General features: G+C 52.4%; 1 protein-coding gene across 3 annotated transcripts in view; it reads left to right on the top strand.

Annotated features, from left to right (window-relative positions):
• Positions 1-9,786: 9,786 nt before the first annotated feature.
• The window catches only part of VPS54 (VPS54 subunit of GARP complex), a 57,595-nt gene continuing 47,184 nt past the window's right edge, over positions 9,787-20,197 (top strand). For 2 of the 3 annotated variants that reach the window (XR_010302861.1, XM_064146310.1), the window contains exons 1-2: positions 9,787-9,871; positions 10,330-10,434. The gene's annotated coding sequence lies outside the window, so the exon portion shown is untranslated. The remainder of the gene's footprint in view (positions 9,872-10,329; positions 10,435-20,197) is intronic. The other variant, XM_064146311.1, reaches the window with a different exon arrangement.

Here is a 20,197-nt window from a genome sequence, read left to right as displayed (position 1 = left end):
GTGACACACCACTGCAGCATTCATATCCTTAAGGAAAAGGAGGATCCTTGTGGACTGCTTTAGACCCTGGGATTTCCAGTCAGGGTCAGAGATGGGCACATGAGAACTGAGCTGCTGCTTGGGGGAGCCTCCTGTGGGAGGACAGTGTGCTGCTTCCTCTTCTTGCTCCAGGCTCCCTCCTGCTTCTGCAGCCTCTCAGCTGCAGCATTTCCCTGCTGTGTGGCTTTCCCCTCAGAGATGAGGGTGAGACCTGAGGTCACAGCCAGTTTGGCTGGGATTCCTGAGACTGTACCCTTGACCTTGCAACCTAAAGCTAGCAGAGGCTAAAACCAGGGCCTTTATCTCTCACCTTTTAAAGAAAGTCTGTACTGACACAGGTGCTAAAACCAGACTCAGTTTCCGTGGAACTGAAATTCCTGATCAGCCCAGCTGGCTTGGTACATTCTTGAGAGGTCACCAACTCAGGCTGCTTCTCCTGTGTTCTTCTTTCCTAGTCCACTTGATCTGAAACTGTGCATCTGGACTCACAAGTGCTCTTGAAACAAGATCTTTTAGTTTGCTTGAGTAAAGACAGACAGAGAAGGTAGAAAGGATCATCCCAAATAACCAGGTTAGCAGGGAAAAGGTGGGACTGAAGGACAAGAGCTCCTGACCACCTGCTGCTTTGATCAGAAGTTGCCTGCGTGGCTGTCAGGTGGCAGCCCTGCAGCTGCCCCTTCCGTGCCCTCAGCCACCTCAGATGTAAAGGCTGCACTCAGGAGTGTTCAGCACGTGTGGGTTGTTTGCTGCCTGCCTGTCTGTCTCTGTCCCTGGACACCAAAGCCCATGGAAGTCGAGACAGAACCAGAGAACTGCTGAGGTTGGAAGAGGCCTTTGAGATCACTAAGTCCAACTACTCACCTGGAGCTCCCAGCCCTACCCATCCCTCAGCATCACATCCCTCATGCTTTGAAACCTCTCCAAGTATGGAGACTCCACTACCTGTCTGGGCAGCCTGGGCCAGTGCCTGAGAACTCTTGCTGGGAACAAATTGTTCCTGATACCCAACCTGAACCCTCCCTGCTGCTCCAGCACTTCAATGTCCTCTGCTTCTGGGACACCAGCATGGATGTAAACAGTGAAGTCTGGGAAAGAAAAGAATGAATTCGTGGCTGTGTTATGTTGCAGTGCTCAGGTCAAACACCAGATACCTCTGAAGCAATGGGCAGCTCAAGGTAGCAGCTACTCAAGCTTGAATGGTGGAAGCAGAGAGGCCAATATGAGAGGCAAGTATTTGTCACCAGTACAAAGGTGTGGGCCATAATGGTGAAAACATCCGGGATGTGATAGTGTTAACAGTAGGGGTGGGATCTGAGCGTGCCTCTCTGCTGAAAGAGAAACACAGGCCTGAGGTTGTCAGCCAGACAGGTTCCTCCTGGGCCATTGTCAATCCAGGGTCATTTCATGGTAAGCAAGCTGTGGAAAATTTCCTTCTACAGCTGCTCTGAGCAGCTGAGATTCCCCTGGCAGGTTGACTCCCTGGCCCAAGTGCACATGCTTCAGGAGACCTGTACCTGAGCAGCTAAGCACTGAGTCAGCCCTGCACAGCTGTGCTTGGCTCCTGCTCAGTCTGTGGGGCAGAACTGGACACAGCACAGTACTGAGGGCATGACCCCATGGCTCATCCAAGGCATTCCATAGAGAACGATGCTGCAGCACTCACCTTCAGCCCCAGGCTGACCACAGGACTGGAGAGGGGAAACTTGGTTTGCCAGGGAGGCCATGAGAAGGGCTTTCCCTTCAAACCCAGCAGCTGTCCTTAACCACCCACAGCTGCTCACATGCTGAGGATTCCTTTGCCTTTCCTTATTAGCTCAGTAAACTCCTTATCTCAGCCCACAGTGGGGACTGTGTTACAGAATCACAGACAGGTCTGTCCTGGAAGGCACCTCCAAAGCTCACCCAGCCCAAACCCCTGCACTCAGCAGGGACATCCTTCACTAGAGCAGCCTGCCCACAGCCCTCTCCAGCCTCACCTTCAGTATCTCCAGCCATGGGCCCCAAACACCTCCCTGGGCAACCTGTTGCAGGGTTCTAGCAGCTTCTTGCTGCATTACTTGTTCCTCACAGCCAATCTCAATCTGCTCTGCTCTACTTTGCAGCCATTGCCCTGGTCCTGTCCCTGCAGGCCTTTGGGAACAGCTCCTCTGCAGCTTTCTTGTAGCCCCTTCAGGTACTGGAAAGTTGCTATTAGGGCCTCCCTGGAGCCTTCTTTCCTCCAGGCTGAACAATCCCAGCTCCCTCATAGGCTGTCTTTGTGTCCCTCCTGTCTGTGTGCAGGTCCCTGCTTGTGAGAGCAGGCTCTCCTACACCAGCATAATCCCAGGTCCTCTTGTAGAAAGTCAGACTACAGAAAGCAAACCATTAAGATAATTTGAGCAAGCCCAAACTTTCTGTCTCACTTGCAAGTCTTGCAGGAGTCATGGGGACACCCCCAGCCAGCTGGCAGCAATGACAAGGCCTGGAGGCAGAAATGCCATTGATCTGAGACAACAATAAGGAACAGAAAGCAGAACCACGCTCTGGGGGCTAACGCAGCCTCTGTCCTCCCACAGCCTCTCTACCCTCACGGAACAAATTCTGCAGACTCATTCTCTCTGCCATCTGGGTCTGTGAGCAGAACTCAGCTTCACATTCTGCTCGTGAGCTCTCACTTTGTGTGGTAGGCATTGGAAGATAGAGAGACTCTAACTAATGTCATCCTAAAGGGGGAAACCAAACAACAGCCCACCACGCAGTTCCCATGGGGAGCATGCCTGCAATCTGAGCATCTGAACACAGCTGAGGCTGCTGGGCACAGATTGCTGCCAGGTAGCAGAAAAGATGCCTGACACTGTTGTGAATGGCATTTAGAGGTTGCTGGAAGGAAATTCCCATTGGTGTCCTAACAAGGATTTTACATTTAATGTTTTATTTATACTGCTTTTTCCATGTCAGCTTCCTCTGAAGCCAGTCTGTGCTGTGCTGGTATTGATTCCAGCACCTCAGAAAGCCAGGGGTGATGCTTTGAAGCATGAGAAGGTGCCTCTTCATCTTCTAAAGCATGTCAAAAGCACAACCGCTGATGCTGACCATGGACACTGAAACCAGCAGTTGTGTGTGAAGCAATAGTAGTATCAAACCAGTACTGCCTCTGGCTGCTGCCACACTTCCTGCTGCTTAAACTCATCATATAAACCTCTTGCAACAGCAGCAGCAACACCCAGACCCCCATCTGGACATGAGGCCATTGCTTCCCAAAAGGGCTGGAACCTTTGGTTCCTTGGACAAGTTGTACTCCTGCTGTAAATGAAGGGCAGTGGAAGCTGCTTGCTGTGCCCGCAGTCCATTGCACAAGGGCTGCAAGAGGTGTGGGCTGAGCCCGTTCCTGTCTCAAGGAAAGCCCCTTGAGTGGCCTCTGCCATGCTCACACACACTTCTCTGGGGACTGGGGATGAGTTTGGCTTCGTAGCACCAAGCCAGCCAGGGCCTTGCAGACAGGGAAGTGAGAATTATTTTTGAGACAGGCATCTGTGCTTAGATCCTGGTTTGTGCTCCATGGCATCGCTTAGCATTTCACAACCTGGAACCTGGGCACCTACACAACCATGGAAATGGTTGGGTTGGAAAAGACTTCTAAGATCATTGAGTCCAACCACTAACCCACCACCACCATGGCATCCTGGCCTGGATCAGGAACAATGTGGCCAGTAGGACAAAGGAGGTTATTCTTCCCTTGTATTCAGCACTGCTCAGGACACACTTTGAAGGCCGTGTCCAGTTCTGGGCTCCTCAACTCAAGAGAGATGTTGAGATACTGGAAGGTGTCCAGAGAAGGGCGACAAAGCTGGTGAGGGGCCTGGAGCACAGCTCTGTGAGGAGAGGCTGAGGGAGCTGGGGGTGTGCAGCCTGGAGAAGAGGAAGCTTAGGGCAGACCTCATTGCTCTCTACAACTAGCTGAAAGGAGGCTGTGGCCAGGTGGGATTGGGCTCTACTCCCAGGCAACCAGCAACAGAACAAGGGGACACAGTCTCAAGTTGTGCCAGGGGAGATCTAGTCTGGATGTTAGGAGGAAGTTGTTGCCAGAGAGAGTGATTGGCATTGGAGTGGGCTGCCCAGGGAGGTGGTGGAGCCACCGTCCCTGGAGGTGTTGAAGCAAAGCCTGGGTGAGGCACTTAGTGCCATGGTCTAGTTGACTGGACAGGGCTGGGTGCTAGGTTGGACTGGATGATCTTGGATCCTGTCTGATTCAATGACTGAACTATGTCCCAAAGTGCCACATCTACAGGTTTTCTTGGGCACTTCCTGGGCAGCCTGTGCCAATGCCACAGGTGCACCTAGACATGTGATGATCTAGGGAAAGAGAAAGTAAACAGTGACAAGAGGGAAACTGCAGCCACAGCTTTCTGTAGGAATGTGATGTAAGTCAGAACAGTAGCAAGCAACGTGTGAGCATCTGACCTTCGTTCCCACAGCTTCAGGATGCCTCCCACGGAGGAGGAAAGATAGCAGGACATCTGGCTGAGGGGAAAACCAAGGTGTGATATATGTAAAAGATTGGGCTGTACTTGCCTAGGTTATGCTAATGTGTAGGTGTGTGGTCTATGCTCAAGACTATATAAACAGGGTCTTAACCAACAGTAAAGGTCTCCAGATTCACATTGAACTGTATGGAGTCCGTGTTGTCCCCTCGCCGGCAGATTTCCTTTGGCCTCTCGAGGTAAACACCAATGGAATCCTCCTGTCTGCTTCTCCCTGGTCTTCCTTTCTGCAGTGACCTAAAGCCTGCTGAGCTAACATCTGACTTAAGCTGTGTGCTGAGTGAGACAGCAGGTCCCATACAGAGTTGTGCCCTAGCAAGTTCCACCTCTAGGTCCAGCAGCTATGACTCAGCCAAGTGACTGAGCCCATGCTAACGCAAGGTGGGGAGAGTAGTCTCCCTGGAGATGGCAGCCCAGGTGTGTGATACCAGCATCAACACTGCTGCCTGTGCCTATCTGCTGCTGGAGGCGAAGTAGCAGCCAAACTCAGCCCTGACATGACACAGAGGCAGGAGATCTGCCCTGTGAGCTTGCCATCTGAGCACCCAAAACCCCAGCCTCTGCTCTGGGGGATACAAGGGCTTGCTGGTGGGGCTGTGCTTTACAGCTACTGGATCTGCTTCTCCTTTAGCAGCAGCATCGATTACACGGCTGATCCCACCTTCAGCCTGAAGCAGCCTTGGGCCATGCTGCAAACAGACCCTGGCAGAAGGAATGAAATGAGAACCTGCACCCATACTATGCAGCCTCCCCAGGACAGTGGCTGGAACAAGGCACATCAGTGTGCTTCAGGGTAACACCAAGCTGTGTGGTGTGGTTCTCATGCTGGAGGGAAGGGATCCATCCAGAGGGACCTGGACAGGCTGCAAAGCTGAGCCCAAGCCAGGGTGTCAGTTGGTGACAAACTACCCAGGAGCTAGCACTGGTCACTGGCATCCCAGAGCCAGTTGTGTGCTGGCTGCATCCAGAGCAGGGAGGGCAACAGCACAGGGAGGGGATTCTGCCCCTCTGCTCTGCTGAGACCCAAAGTGGAAGAGGGGAGATTGAAATTGGAGATGAGGAAGAAATTCTTGACAGGGTGGGGACACACTGGAACAGGATGCCCGGAGAGGTTGTGGATGTCTCCTCCCTGGAGGTGTTCAAGGCCAGGCTGGATGAGTCCTTGAGCAACCTGGGGGTAGTGAGCTTCTGCAAGAGCTACAGATGCAGAGAAATACACACATGCCTGTTCCCCACACAGCCCTGCACTAAGAACATAGAACCACAGAATGCTTTGGGTTGGAAGGGCCCCTGAAGATCATCTATATCGGCTCCTGCATTAGTGACTGCCGTGGGGTCATGTCTGGTGCCAGTAGCTTTCTGTTGCACCAGTACATCAGTGATAAGAAAACAGATGAAAATAGAAGCTGCTACCTGACAAAGGAATGTCCCAAGCCAAAGGGTGAACACAGATCAGATCAGGACTGTGTGGGATTTATTGGTCCAAAGTCTGCCAAACTAATTGTACCCAACAAGCATTTCTTGACATAAACAGAATCACAGGATCACAGAACACATCCTGCTGGCAGAGCCCTCCAAGCTCATCCAGCCCAACCCTCCAGCCAGCACTGCAGGTTTAGCACTAAACCATGTCCATCAGCACCAGCTCCACAGGCTGCTGGAACACCTCCAGGGATGGGGACTCCAGCACTGTCCTGGTGTTGTGGTAGGCCTGAGAGGCCCAAAATAGGCTTAATACATGTCCTGGCTTGCCCAGGCATGTTTTGCTCCTGTGGTAAACAAGGTAGGCACACTTAGCTTGTGCCTGCCACATGCGAGGCCTATGCTTTTCCCACCTTTGGGTAAAGCAAGCCTATGGCTTTGCCTAATACGGTAAGGTTTGGCTAACTGCCATCCTGATTGGCTATTCTGTGTCCAAAGGGCAATTAATCTCAGCCCACACTGATAAAAAGAGATAGGCAGGTAAACAACGTGCTCTGCCACGCTCTGCCACGCTCTGACGTTCTATCTGTGCCTGCTGTTGCCTGTTGCTATTGTTGCCTACTGCCTCCTTGCTTGCCTGGGAACTCCCCTGTGGCGAGTTTACCAGGGACAGGCTCTAAATGCGTCCAGGCGGTTGGCCTGCGCAGCCAGTGTGGCATCGTGCTGAGGCTGTGCAGCACAAGACATCCTGCCTGCACCTGAAAGCCTCCTGCTAAGACTAGAAGTCCTGGAGATACAGAGACTGTCCAGAGGAGCCAGGAGACAAGGTCAGAGACTGTCTGCCTCCTTTCCCCAGGAGCCTGGAAAGAATCAAGTCTCAGCAGCCGGCAAGACAGAGCTGCCTGAAAGTGTTTGGCTACTGTCTGGGACTGCAGCCAGCCCCGCGAGTCGGGTAATAACAATTCTGTGAGTAAACACTTTAAAGCCTCTTTGTAACTCTCCATTGCCTTCTGCCATAAGCAGAAGGAGCTCCTTGAGTCCATCTAGTGGGCAAGCAATATAGAATCATAGAATCATAGAATCAACCAGGTTGGAAGAGACCTCCAAGCTCTTCCAGTCCAACCTGGCACCCAGCCCTATCCAGTCAACTAGACCATGGCACTAAGTGCCTCATCCAGGCTTTTCCTTAACACCTCCAGGGACAGTGACTCCACCACCTCCCTGGGCAGCCCATTCCAATGGCAAATCACTCTCCCTGATAAGAACTTCCTCCCAACATCCAGCCTAGACCTCCCCTGACACAACTTGAGACTGTGTCCCCTTGTTCTGTTGTTGGTTGCCTGGGAGAAGCGACCAACTCCCACTTGGCTACTGCCTCCCCTCAGGTAGTTGTAGAGAGCAATGAGGTCTGCCCTGAGTCTCCTCTTCTGCAGGCTGCACACCCCCAGCTCCCTCAGCCTCTCCTCATAGGGTTTGTGTTCCAGGCCTTTCACCAGCTTTGTTGCCCTTCTCTGGACTGCAGGAGGCATTTGACCACTTGACCTTCTCTTCCAGTTCGATTAATGTTTATCCATTTTTTTCTGGTTATTACTAGATTTAGTTATTATCTGTAAAGAGTTTCCATGACCATGCAAGAACCTTAATATTATTAAAATTAGTGGCCAGGGGTGGCAAGAGTTCTGAATATCAACATGAAGAAACAATATTAATATTGGAGAAAAAATAATCTTGCATTAATTAATTTCTCCTTCATTAATTAATTTCCCCTTTCACCTGGGCAGACCATTCCAAGGTTCGAGAACACTTCCAGGACAGAAATATTTCCTAGCAACTGTCCTGAGTCTCCCCTGGGGCAGCTTGGGTCATTTCCTCTGCTCCTGTCGCTTGCCACCAAGGAGCAGAGGCTGCCCCCTCCTCGCTCCAACCTCCCTGCAGGGAACTGCAGAGAGCCATGAGGAACAAACCTTCAGCCCAGCTGGGTAACACCAGTCCCACTGGTGCCAGCACAGGGGCAGACACAGAAATGAGCTGGTTTGCTGCAGGCTGGGATGTGAGTCCATGAATTTCCACCTCTGTGCTATGATGTGGCCCACAGCCACCTGCTCACGTGCCTCTGCTCATGACCACAAATAGAACTACTGCTACTAATTAACCAGAGCCTCCCTCGGCTGTCATATCTTTTGTTGATTGCCACGGGACTACAGCTGAGAGTTTGTATTTAAGGCACAGTCAGGCAGGAGGCTGTGATTGCTTAACTGGGCCCTAACATGTCTGGGTATTTCAGCATCTTGTGCGGCTTGGTTATGGCCCAAAGTGTAGGTCTGAAGAGCGAGACAGGGGACTGCTGGGTGCAGAGACTGACTGAAGTGCCCTTGTGCCAAAGGCAGCTTAGGGTGCACTAAGAAGAGTGTGGCCAGCAGGCTCAGGGAGGTTCTCCTTCCCCTCTACTCTGTCCTGCTGAGGCCTCATCTGGAGCACGGTGTCCAGTTTTGGGCTCCTCAGCTGAAGACAGACAGGGAACTACTGGGCAGAGTACGAGAGCGAGCCAGGGAGATGATTAGAGACTGCAGCATCACTTTTATGAGGAGAGGCTGAAAGGCCTGGGGCTCTTTAGGATGGAGAAGAGCAGCCTGAGAGGGGATCTGATCAATGCTGGGCAATAGCTAAAGGGCAGAGGGCAAGAGGGGGCTGGGCTTTTTTCAGTGGTGCCCAGTAACAGGATAGGAGGCAATGGACACAAACTGGAACACAGGAGGTTTGGTGTGAATTTAGGAGAACTGCTTTAAGGGTGCTGGAGCCCTGCTCCAGGCTGCCTGGAGAGGCTGTGGAGTCTCCTTCTGGGGAGACTTTCAAAGCCTGGCTGGATGTGTTCCTGTGTGACCTGCGTTAGGTGGTAACGCCCTAGCAGGGGGACCGGACTACAGAGCCTCTGAAGTCCCTTCCAGGCCCCATCATTCTGTGGTTCTGCAAAGTCTCTGAAACATGACCATGGCTACCTCCTGTGATTCCTCCACTGCTATGCAGCAAAGTCTCTGTGGATGAAACCCGTGCAGGAGCAGCCACGACCCCAGAGCCTGGCTGCTGCAGCCTGCCTCCTCTGCTCACTGCTGGCACAGAGGGAAGCCATGAGACCTCCGTGGCGCCAAGGAGAGCTCTCCCCACCCAGGGCACAGCTGGGTCCGCTTGCGGAACCATGTGCGCTCCAGGATGGCTTTGCTCTGGCTGTGAGGCACATGGGACTGCCATGGGACGGTGGTGCTGTAGAGCTGTGGGTCACTGTGGGGCCCTCTCGAATGATGCTGCCTCTGAAGTGGCACCACCTTGGCCATGAGGCCTCCCGCAGCCCATGACGGCAGTGTTGTCGCCGCGGGGCCTTTCAGCTGGGGATGTTTCAGCCGTGAGGGGCAGCTAGGGTCACTCGAACGGCAGCACCTCGGCTGTAACTCATTTCTGCAGCCTCTCACGCCCCTGGCCGGCGGTGCTGTAGCTGGGGGGCACTCATGAGGCCTCTCAAATGGCAGCGCCCCGCCCGTGGTGCCCTGTGCTGCTTCCTGCACCCCAGCCGCTCGCTATGCCCGGCCCGGGCCGCAGACCTCTCAACTCATCAACCTGCCCCAGGCCGGAAGAGTTTGAGACCGCTCCGGAACTCGCACGGCGGCGAGACAAGACAGCCCCTTCCGCCGGCCGCGGCGCCGGCTCCTCCTCCGGCCGGCCGGGAGAGGCGGTGCAGCCGAGCCCCGGCCCCTCCCGCCGCCGCCGCTGCCGCCGCTGCCGCCCGGGCCGCTTCCTGCGCCGCGCCGCGCCGCCAGCCCTGCCCTGCGCGGGGTCGGGCAGCGACGTGTCGCGGCGGAGGCGCCGCGCTAGGCCGCGCCGCTCGCCCGGCGCCGCAGGTAGGCAGCGGGGAGCTCCCCGCCGCTTCGGGCGCCCCTGCAGGTGTCTCCTGGCCTGTGTCTGCGGCCGGGAGGCTCTGACGGAGAGCGGCTGGGTTTTCTCCGGTGCCCTTTGTGTTTGGCCGCCCGGGCTGTCCGCGGGGTGCGGGGCCGGGTGGGTGAGGGCCTGGGCCGTGTGGAAGAGAGGAGGGCGTGAGGGAGGGAAGGGGCAGCGGCTTCGAGGGGCAGGCTCTGCCGCCCGCTTCTCCCCGTTTCCCCACAAATGTACGGTTTGCATTTCCATGGTAACAGCCCTCCTCGCCGGCTGTTGTCTAACATCTCTGTGTCAGAAAGTGGCGCCTACGCCTGGCTGGGAGGCGTTGAGGCTGTGTGGAAGGGTCCGTTTTAAGCCAGGCTCTCCCGGCCCGCCCTGGGCACGGCCATCGTTGCCCTCTTTCATGTGGGTTTCTCTCCTGCAGGTCACCATCGCGCCGTCCCCAAGGCTCTCAAAGCAGGCGTACGATGCGACAGGGAGAGATATGACGACGGCCTCCCGGAGATCCCCCCGCTGTGTTCTGGCTAAGGTAAGGCCGGCTCCTCACCTGCTCTTTGGGCACACATTTTATGTGCAGGGGAAATAACGTTTGGAGCAAGCGTTTGGGGGTTTTCTCTGTAATAATGGCACTTCATGTACATGTTGGACTGGAATGTGAAAGTGCTGAAGGATTTGTTGGTTCCATAGACCACATAGGACTGCTGTGGTTGCTGGGTTTGTAGGTGATACTAACATTGCATGCAAGGGCAAACCTTTCCTTGCCTTAGTTTCAAACACAGTGTGTCCCCTTGAGAGAGACACCTGTATGTGTTTGTAAAATATCAACCTCCTGTACCTTCACTTTCTCTTCCTCTGGCTGCCCAGCCTTGACCATAGGATTTTATGGATTCTCTTTTTTCTACTTGCTTTGCCTCAGCGACTCTAAAATGCTTGGGGGGGGGGGGGGGGTGTCTGCTTCAGAATGTGGAGTGATGCCACATATGTAAAGTGCCTGTTTTGAACAGCTTTGCCTGTCTGTTGTTGTGTTTGGGGAGTTCTAAAGCACAGGTGGTGTATCGTCTGTCTCGCCTGTGCCCTGAATGAGAAGCGCTGTGGACTCTGTGCAGCTGTGGCCCCATGCAGCCACAGCTGCTTTGCAGCCCGGTGAAAGAACGCCCCTGGTGAAGAACTGCAGTACGTTGGTTAGTGCAGTTGCTGCAGTCGTTGCCACTTCAGCCTGAGAGCCAGCGTGACTCCTTTCCAAACTGTAGGATAGACAACAACTGTACTTCATGTGAAGTTCTCAGGGCATGAGGTGGTGCTTCTGTTGGGCTCCTGTTGGTGCTTCAGATGAGCCAGTCGAAAGGAGACCTGCAGCTGTCTAAGCAAAAGCTGCTGTGCATCCCGTGGGTGGCTTCATTGCCGAGGTCCAAAGGCTGCCCACTGAGAAGCAGCTCAACTTCTCCCATACCATTCACCAGTAACAGAATCTGCCCTGAGTGTCCCTGTGTCTTCAGTTGTCCTCTGGTGCATGCCTTGCTGTTGACAGCACAAAATTCCTGAGGGACAGAGATGTCCCTTCCCAAGGGTGAGCAGAAGTCCTGTTTGCCTGAGAAGGGTCAGGAGCCACCAGAGGTGCTGGAGGAAGCAGATGGCAGACTAGCTCTGGTAGTTGGGGCAGGAAGAAGTTGGGAAATGGAACCCAGTGGGTATTAGTTCTGCTTTTGGAGAAGCAGCTCCATGTAGTAGCTGCTTCTGCTTTACTGCTTCAGGTGTCTGAGGAGATGAGGTGCTGCATGTTTCCCAAGAAGAGGGAAGTATCCTTCCAGATGTGAGGCCCACCCCTCCTCCGCCCCTCCTCACTGAATCACAGCTTCACAGATTGCACTGGGTTGGAAGGGGCACCTTCCCAGGGCACTTTGTCCATCCTCTGCGCTCAGCAGGGACACCTTCAGCCAAAGCAGGCTGCACAGGGCCACATCAAATCTGATCTTGATTGTCTGCAGGGACAGGGCCTTAACCACATCCCTGGACAACTTGTTCTGGTATCTCACCAGTCTTTGTGCAGAACTTCCTCCTGATGTCCAGCCTAACTCTGCCCTACTCTGGGCTCAAGCCATTGCCTTCAGCCTATCCCCACAGGCCCTTCTGAGCATGTAGGTCAGATATTGAAATGCACCTCTAAGGTCTGCCTGGAGCCTTCTCTTCTGCAGGCTGAACAGCCTTAACTCTCCCAGCCTGTCTCCATGGGAGAGGTGTTCTAGCATCCTGGTCATTTTTGGGACCTCCTCTGGACCCACTCCAGCAGGTCTACGTTTTTCCTATGTTGAGGACTCCAGAGCTGGACACAGCACTCACTCTCCTGCCTCCTCTGTCAAGCCCACTTGATGAGACTTGCTGTGCCTTGTGCTGTGCCTGCTTTTGTCTAGTCCCCAGTTTCAGATTTTGCATAACGTAAAAATTGTCAAATACTTTCATTTGGTTCTCTCATAGCTCCTTGCAGTTCTTCAGGGCCTTGGTGAGGCTTTGGAAGCACATGATTGTCATGGGAAAAAAAAGTTGAAGAAAATTAGTTTCAGAGTAACAAATTGAAGCTAGCAAGTGGAAAGCCTGCATAGAGAAACTCGCTGTTGGTGCAAGCTGCCATGAGCTTCTTTTAGAGAATCACAGCGTGACAGGGCTTGGAAAGGACTCCTGCAGATTATCCAGTCCAAGCTAGAGCAGGCTCACGCAGATTCAATCCTACGGGAGCACATCCAGGTGTGTCTGGAATGCCTCCAGAGATGGAGGCTCCACAGCCTCTCTGGGCAGCTTGTACCACTGCTCTGCCACCCTCACAGGGAAGAATTTTTCCCTGATGTTTCCATGTCACCTCCTGGGTTCCAGTTTGTGTCCATTGCCCCTTGTCCTATGCCTGGGCACCACTGAGGTCTTGCTCCAGCCTGCCACTCACCCTTCAGCTATTGATCAGCGTTGCTGAGATCCCTCCTTGAACTCCTTTCCTGAAGTTCAACCCTTGGTGTTGCAGTTTTTGTTGTGGCTGGGGCAGTCCTTCTGCCTTTTCTCAGAGTGTCTCTGCTACTGACAGTCTGCTTACTGGAGTGTCTGCTGGGGCTTCTTGGTCTTTGTTCAGCTGCATGTCCCTCTGTGGGCTTTTAGGAGATGCTCATATGTCACCATTGTCCAAGGGCATAATGCACACTGTAATGCTGGTGTTTGGAAATAAAAGAGCATAAAGACATTTCTGCTCTCATCTTCTGTGGAGGTGTGGGCAGGCAACCACAAGGCCTGGTCTGTTATGGTTTTTACTCCTCTGTTAATTGTCTCTGAATGATCCTGCCAGTCCTGGTGTGGAAGAACGTGACTCACAGTGGCCTAAACAGGTGTAAAAAGGTCTGTTCCTGCAGCAGAGAAGCTGCCTTCTGATTTGACATGAGTGTTGAGCACTGGGAAGGTAGGTTTCTGGATGAGAGCAGGTGCAGTTGGTTCATGAGGTATATCACAGGTGTCGGTTTCATTGTTTTATTCAGCATCAGACAAGAAGTAAAACACAGCTCTCAGGGGAGACCTGGAGCTCTCCAGTTTTTGACAGACTATTTGCACTTGTGTTACCCTCAGTAAACTGCCTGTGTGCATGCATTCAGATCCCAAGAGAGCCCAGGGGGGCAAAAGGAAATGGCAGAGAATGGAATAGCAGGAAATCAGAGACTGTTCCGCCCTGGGCAGTGCTTTGCAGTGGGAATGCAGTTCTCCTGTCCTTTCTTTGCAGGCAGATTACTTTTCCTTCTTGCTTGTTGCCCTGCTGGAGGAGAGCACTGAGAGGTGACAGTTCAAGGGGAGGGTGCTGGCGTTACTCTTGAAGCTGTTGAAATGCTACTGCTTTTCAGCACTCCCTATTACAGCAGCACAGCCTGACCCAGGAGTCACAGCTGTGCTGGATGGTACCAACAGATGTGGCTAAGCCAGACTGATAAGGCACAGGTAGTTTCCTTGGCAGCTGCTTCCTGGGAGGTCAGCACTCATGCTAAGCTTCCAGTGTGGGAACAGGACATTTGGGATAAAAGGTGTGGAGCCCACCAAAACACCTCCTTGTTAAGGTGTACAAATATTTGTTAGGCTGACAGCAGGACAGGACTGTCAAAGGCATAACTCTCCTCTGGTCTTACCAATCATCTGCTTCGTACTCTAAAACCCCAAGGTGGAGATGAGTGTTCAACAAAGGCTTGGGTTAGCAAAACAACTTACACCTCATCCTCTGAAACATCTGGAACACTCCTGATGAAAGGTGACCCTGGGTTCCCTGCCAAAAGAGTTAGGTCTGTCTACTGTGACAGCACTTAGCAATAGCTAAAGGGTGGGGGACAAGAGAATGGGGCTGAGTGGTGCCCAGTGACAGGACAAGGTGCAGTGAACACAAACTGGAACCCAGGAGGTTTCACTTGAACATGAGGAAGAGCTTCTTCATTTTGAGGGTACCAGAGCACTGGGACAGGCTGCTCAGAGAGGCTGTGGAGTCTCCTCTGCAGACTTTCAAGACCTGTCTGGATGCTTTCATAGAATCAATCAGGGTTGGAAGGGACCACAAGGATCAGCCAGTTCCAACCTCACTGCCATGGGCAGGGACACCCTACCCTAGATCAGGCTGGCCAGAGCCCCATCCAGCCTGGCCTTAAACACCTCCTGGGATGGGGCCTCAACCGCCTCCCTGGGCAACCCATTCCAGGCTCTCACCACTCTCATGCTGAACAACTTCCTCCTCATGTCCAGCCTGAACCTACCCACCTCCAGCTTTGCTCCATTCCCCCACTCCTGTCACTCCCTGATATCCTGAGAAACCTGCCCTGGGTGACCCTGTTCTGGCAGGGGGCTTGGATTGGATGATCTTTGGAGGTCCATTCCAGCCTCCACCATTCTGTGCTTCTGTGTTTCTGTGACTTGGGGCACAGGAGCAAGTGTGACAATTTGGGGCTGAGGAATTAACTGGCTGAAAGAAGTGCAAAGCTTGTGTTAGTCCAGACTGATTCTGGCTGTCTAACAGAGGTGCTGCCCTGTCCTTGTTCCAGTGTTAAATCCTGCTGATTCAGCAAAAGCAGCTGCATAATAGAGCAGGAAACCTTACCTTGTGAGGGCAGTATCTTCAGTATCCTTATTCAGGGTGAGGCTGGGCCTGGCTCTGGGCAACCTGATTTAGTTGAGGATGTCCCTGCTGACTGCAGAGGGAGTTGGACTGGATGCTCTTTGGAGGTCTCTTCCAGCCCAGAGCATTCTGTGTTTCAGTATTTAGCACTTCTAGAAGCGGTAGCACTGAGCGTGACTTGTGGGTGGTTTTCTCTTCCAAAGGATTTTGGCTAACCAGAACAGTACTTCAGAGCGTTTTGGTTTCACTCTGTTGTTGCCAGGCAAAGCCCTGAAGAGCAGCAGGAACCTTAGCATGCCTTTTGTGTTCAGAGAGAAAGTTCTCCTGCCTCGCTTCTTGAGAACTACCTTGTGGTGTCCAGCTGTGTTTCATCGTGGACTGCATGGAGAACTGAGAGGAGAACTTTCTTAGTGTTTAGATGTGGGCAGTGGAAGGCCCTGAACTCTGTCCCCTAGGTACTTGGTGGCTCTTCTCAGCTGCTGCTATTTTGAAAGTCAAAATGGAGTTTGGAGAGAAGCTTGTATGAATTAGCTGGAGCTGGTGGGCTCCGTGTCCCTGGGTACCCTTTGTAGTAGTAATGTCATCAGAAGGCAATTGCTGGTAGGTGGTGGATTTGTCTTCATCTGGGAGGGAGAGTGCAGAGAAAAGAGGAATTTGGACTTCTCGAGTGCATAAATTGAGACTTTGCTCAGGCATCTCGCAGGGGTTGTGCTGACTTTGTGAAGTCCAGTTTGTGTTATTGATGCAAGTCTGCAGCCCTGGAAAATTCTCTGTGCAAATCATGAACCCGTGGGAAGCTGTTAACCTGAAGTAGGAAATAGAGAATGAAGTGATGACAGTAAGAGAAAACTGCCCCAAACTGAGGAAATAGGTCAGGTCTCACCTTCTCTGGTAGCATGTTTATAGAGAGGGGTGCCAGGGGTGGCAAAGATGTCAGGAAAGCAGAGGGTGTGTGCCTCTCAGAGTGTGGCGAGGTCGCTCCTGCAGAGCTTTGTGGAAGGCTTTGTAGTTACAAAACCAAGCAGACTGTCCTGTGCCACTACACCTGAGTCGTGCCCTTTGTTGGTGTGTTGTTCTTCTGACTGCTGAATCCTCAGGGGCTGGAGTCATAGCACAGTCACCTCAGAAGTCACTTCTTGAAGTTCATGTGATTGGCAGCTGCCCAGGTCTTGCTGACTGCAAGGTGTCCAAGCACGTGGGCACTGCATTCGTCATCATGGCCATGTCATTCCTTGCCCTGCCTTCTATAGCTATGCCAGCCTGCTGAGTCTGCTACTGAACTAAAGTGGGCTTGGTATGTGTTAAAGAGGCAGTTGATGGTTCATGGAGTCACAGAACTGTTTGGGTTGGAAAAGCCCTTTAAGATAATCCAGTCCAACCATTCTCTAGTTCTACCAAGGCTGGACAATGCCTCTCAGCAGTGCTTCGATGTAAATATGGAAGCTGTTGCATATGGAATATTAATCTCCATGTGTTTGGAGCTGCAAGAACACAGCACATTCAAATCATCAGACTTGCATCACCAAAGCTGTTTTTGTGGCTGTGATGGTTGTTGTATTTTTTTAAAGAAAAAGCTCATCTTTAACTTAAGTGATCACAGCGTGGCAGGGATTGGAAGGAACCTTCAGAGATCATCCACTCCAAGCTCCCTGCCAGAGCAAGGGGCACCCAGGGCAGATTACACAGGAACACATCCAGACTGGTCTTGAAAGTCTCCAGAGAAGGAGAGACTCCACAGCCTCTCTGAGCAACCTGCTCCAGGGCTCCAGCACCCTCACACCAAAGAAGTTCCTTCTTACATTGAGGTGGAACCTCCTGGGTTCCAATTTGTGTCCATTACCTCTTGTCCTATCACTGGGCACCACACAAAGGAGCCTGGCCCCTGCTTCTTGCCACCCAGCCCTCAGATATTTACAGGCATTGATCAGATCCCCTCTCAGCCTTCTCTCCAGACTGAACAGCTCAGGGCTCTCAGTCTTTCCTTATCATATGTTTTGGTCCCTTCAGCATCCTCCTAGCCTCCCTTGGACACTCTCCAGTAATTCTCAGTCCATCTTTAACTGGGGAGCCCAAACTGCTACAACCCGAAGTGCTGACATGAGAGGGTGGTTTCCTGTTGTGTTTGCATGCATTTTATCCCCAGCAGGGTGACAGATTGAAGGCAGGCTGCAAAGCCAGCTGCAGTCCTGTTAGTAGCTCCATCCTCACTCTGCTACCTGAGCCCTGGAGGGCTTTTCGTTGGCTGGCTTGAACACACACTGCTAGGCAAAATGGGAGCAATTGATGGTTGATGGAGAAAGCAGAGGCAATCTCCCCCAGTCCCAATTGTCTGTCACTTAAGCAGTGATGCCCTGAAGTTCCCCAGTTGCATGTTCTCATTGCTGCACAGGTGCTCTTCCAAGTAGGCGGCTCAGGTGACTCCTCATTCACTCTGCAGAGCTCCTGCGGTTCAGTGCAAGTGAAATGCAGGTTAGTGGAGTTAAAGTTGATTGAGTTAAGTAACCTGAACCAGTTTTCTTCTCTGTTACCCCCCCAGGTTCACTTTTCTGGTATGTTTAAATCAGCAAATGGATCTCACAGAGTCACAAAATGGTAGGGATTGGAAGGGACCTTCACAGATCATCCAGTCCAACCCCCTGCCAGAGCAGGGTCACCCAGGGCAGGGCACACAGGAACACAACTAGGTGGGGTTGGAAAGGCTCCAGGCAAGGAGACTCCACAGCCTCTCTGAGCAGTCTGCTCCAGGCCTCCAGCACCCTCACAGGGATGAAGTTTCCTCTCCTGTTCCCATGGCACCTCCTCTGCTCCAGCTTGCCCCCAGTGCCCTTTGTTGCTGCCCTTGGCCACCCCTGAGCAGAGCATGGCTGCGTCCTCCTGTTGCTGCCCTGCACATCTTTAGCACAGCAATGAAGGCAGCCCTCAGGCTCCTCTGCTGCAAGATGCCAGCCCCAGCTCCCTCAGCCTGGCCTCACAGGAGTTGTTCACTGCCTGCAACAGCTTGGGGGGCTCTGTGGTGGGCTCTCCCAAGCAGTTCCCTGAGGTCCTTCTGAAACTGAGTGGCCCAGAACTGGAGACAATATTCCAGACATGACCTCACCAGGGCATAGTAGAGGGGCAGGAGAACCTCTCTGGACCTAATCACCACAGCCCTTCTAATCCACCCCAGGATGCCCTTGGCCTTCTTGGCTACCAGGGCACCTGGGCATCCTTCTGCCCACCAAGACCCCCAGGTCCTTTTCCCCAGGGCTGCTCTCCAGCAAATTAGCCCTGATGTTGTTGCCTGTTGAAAAGGGCTTATTGGGCGGAGTGGTTCTAGATGGGTTTGTCTGTGAAGTGCTTGACAGGGTGGCACAAAGGAGGGCTGATCTGGTGGTGAATGAAACCAGTTATTGATTCTTTGCAAGGTTAGCATAGTGCAAGAGTGGTCAGGCATTGGAACAGGCTGCCCAGCGAGGTGGTGGAGTCCTCATCCTTGGAAGTGTTCAAGAAACCTCTGACTATGGCACTTGTGGACATGGTTTAGTGACCAGAGTCGTGCTGGGTTGATGCTTGATTATCTTAAAGGACTTTTGCAACCCAAACGATTCTGTGGTTCTGCCATCTGCAGGAGGGCTCTGGTGGAGGGCAGAAGTTTTGTCTTTGTCCTTTGTCATTCAGCTCTAACTCAGGTGGTTGTGTCCAGTTTCCTTTGCCTGTGCTCTGCTTGGTTGCTGAAGGAGTGCAGTGTGAGGTGCAGATGAGTTCATTCCTGTGCAAGTGTAGCTGCTCATTGAGGTTCATCCTCCATCAGGTCCTGACTTGGGGGACTCCTAGAATAGCTGTCAAGGATCAATAATGGAGCACAGCATCACACTGCCTCATTGTCTGTGCCCTGTGAGCCCTCCTGTCTTGTTGAAATCATCTCCACAGTGTGAGGGCTGCCATTTGCATTGATGACTGCACTCCTTTTGTACTCTTTCAGGATTTATCAGTGTACAAAGGCAAGATGAATAATTGAAAGGGATAAGCAGTAACAACCCCTGTGCCAGAGTAGCTGGAGCTTGTTCTATAAAGCTTAGGTACTGAGCTAGGCTTGAATGTTCAGTTGCCTTTGAATGGAGTTTCACACCTGGCATTGGGTAGGTGTAGTGAGGGAATCCACAGTAGCTTCAGGCTAGTAGTTCCACTGTGGGGGGAGAAGAGAGGCTTCATGGAGACTTGCTAGACACAGTTCAAGTGCGCAGTGCTGTCTACAGAGTGCCCTAGCTGCTGCTACATCTGGCTACAGCTGAGTGGGCTTGCATTGCAGGGGCTGTTTTCAGGAGGAAAACTGCAAATGTGGAACTTGGAAGCAGGTCCAAATGCAGATAAGTTCCCTATACACCTCGAGGAGAGACCTGATCATTTCCCTTAGCACTGGGTGCTGCAGTGCTGCTGTTTTGTCACTGTCAGCAACTACATTTTTCCCCAGAACAACTTGAACCTTGAGAAAAGAACTTCTTGAGGAAAGCAGGTGTTTGGAAGTGCCAAGGGAAGCACATAAGGATTCAGCAGGAGTAGAGGTTTAATGGAGGAGTACAGACCAATACGTTCTGAGATTTAAAGAAGGGCTGCCAGATGTCTGGAGAGGTTTTATTTCCCTTTCCAACTACTTGCAGGTTTCTGTTGGTGCTCCCATTCTCTGTTACCCAGTGAGTTTTATCTGCTATGAGAAAGAAGAGAATCACCTGCCAAGAAAACCAGGGAGAGAGCTTTTCAGTCCTTGCACAGTGTTTTTAGAAAGAGTTCTGCTGGTCTGGTTTCACCCATTTCAAAAGTCACTTTTAAAACTGACAGTGGAAGCACTTCATCCTCTTGTCTGCTTGGCTGGAAAAGCCCTTCATGGACTTTTTCTTCCAGCAGCCATAGAAACAGAGGCACAGGAATGGTTTCACTTGGAAAAGCCCTTTCAGATCCCTCAGCCCAACCAGTCTCTAACTCTACCAGGGCTAGGGCTAAGCCGTGGACCACACTGCATCTCTGCCTTAGAAACACCTCCCGGCATGGGCATTCAACCACCTCCCTGGGCAGCCTGTGCCAGCCTTTGAGAAGTCTTCCAGTCAAGAAGTTTCTTGTAATCTTCAACATAAACCTCCACTGGTGCAACTGGAGGCTATTTCCACTCATTGCTAGTCTGCAAAGCAGCTCTTTGAAGACC

The sequence above is a fragment of the Pogoniulus pusillus genome, chromosome 7 (genome assembly GCF_015220805.1).
Source record: "Pogoniulus pusillus isolate bPogPus1 chromosome 7, bPogPus1.pri, whole genome shotgun sequence".
NCBI classification, from domain to species: Eukaryota; Metazoa; Chordata; class Aves; order Piciformes; family Lybiidae; genus Pogoniulus; species Pogoniulus pusillus.
This window is presented reverse-complemented; position numbering and strand designations above follow the sequence as displayed.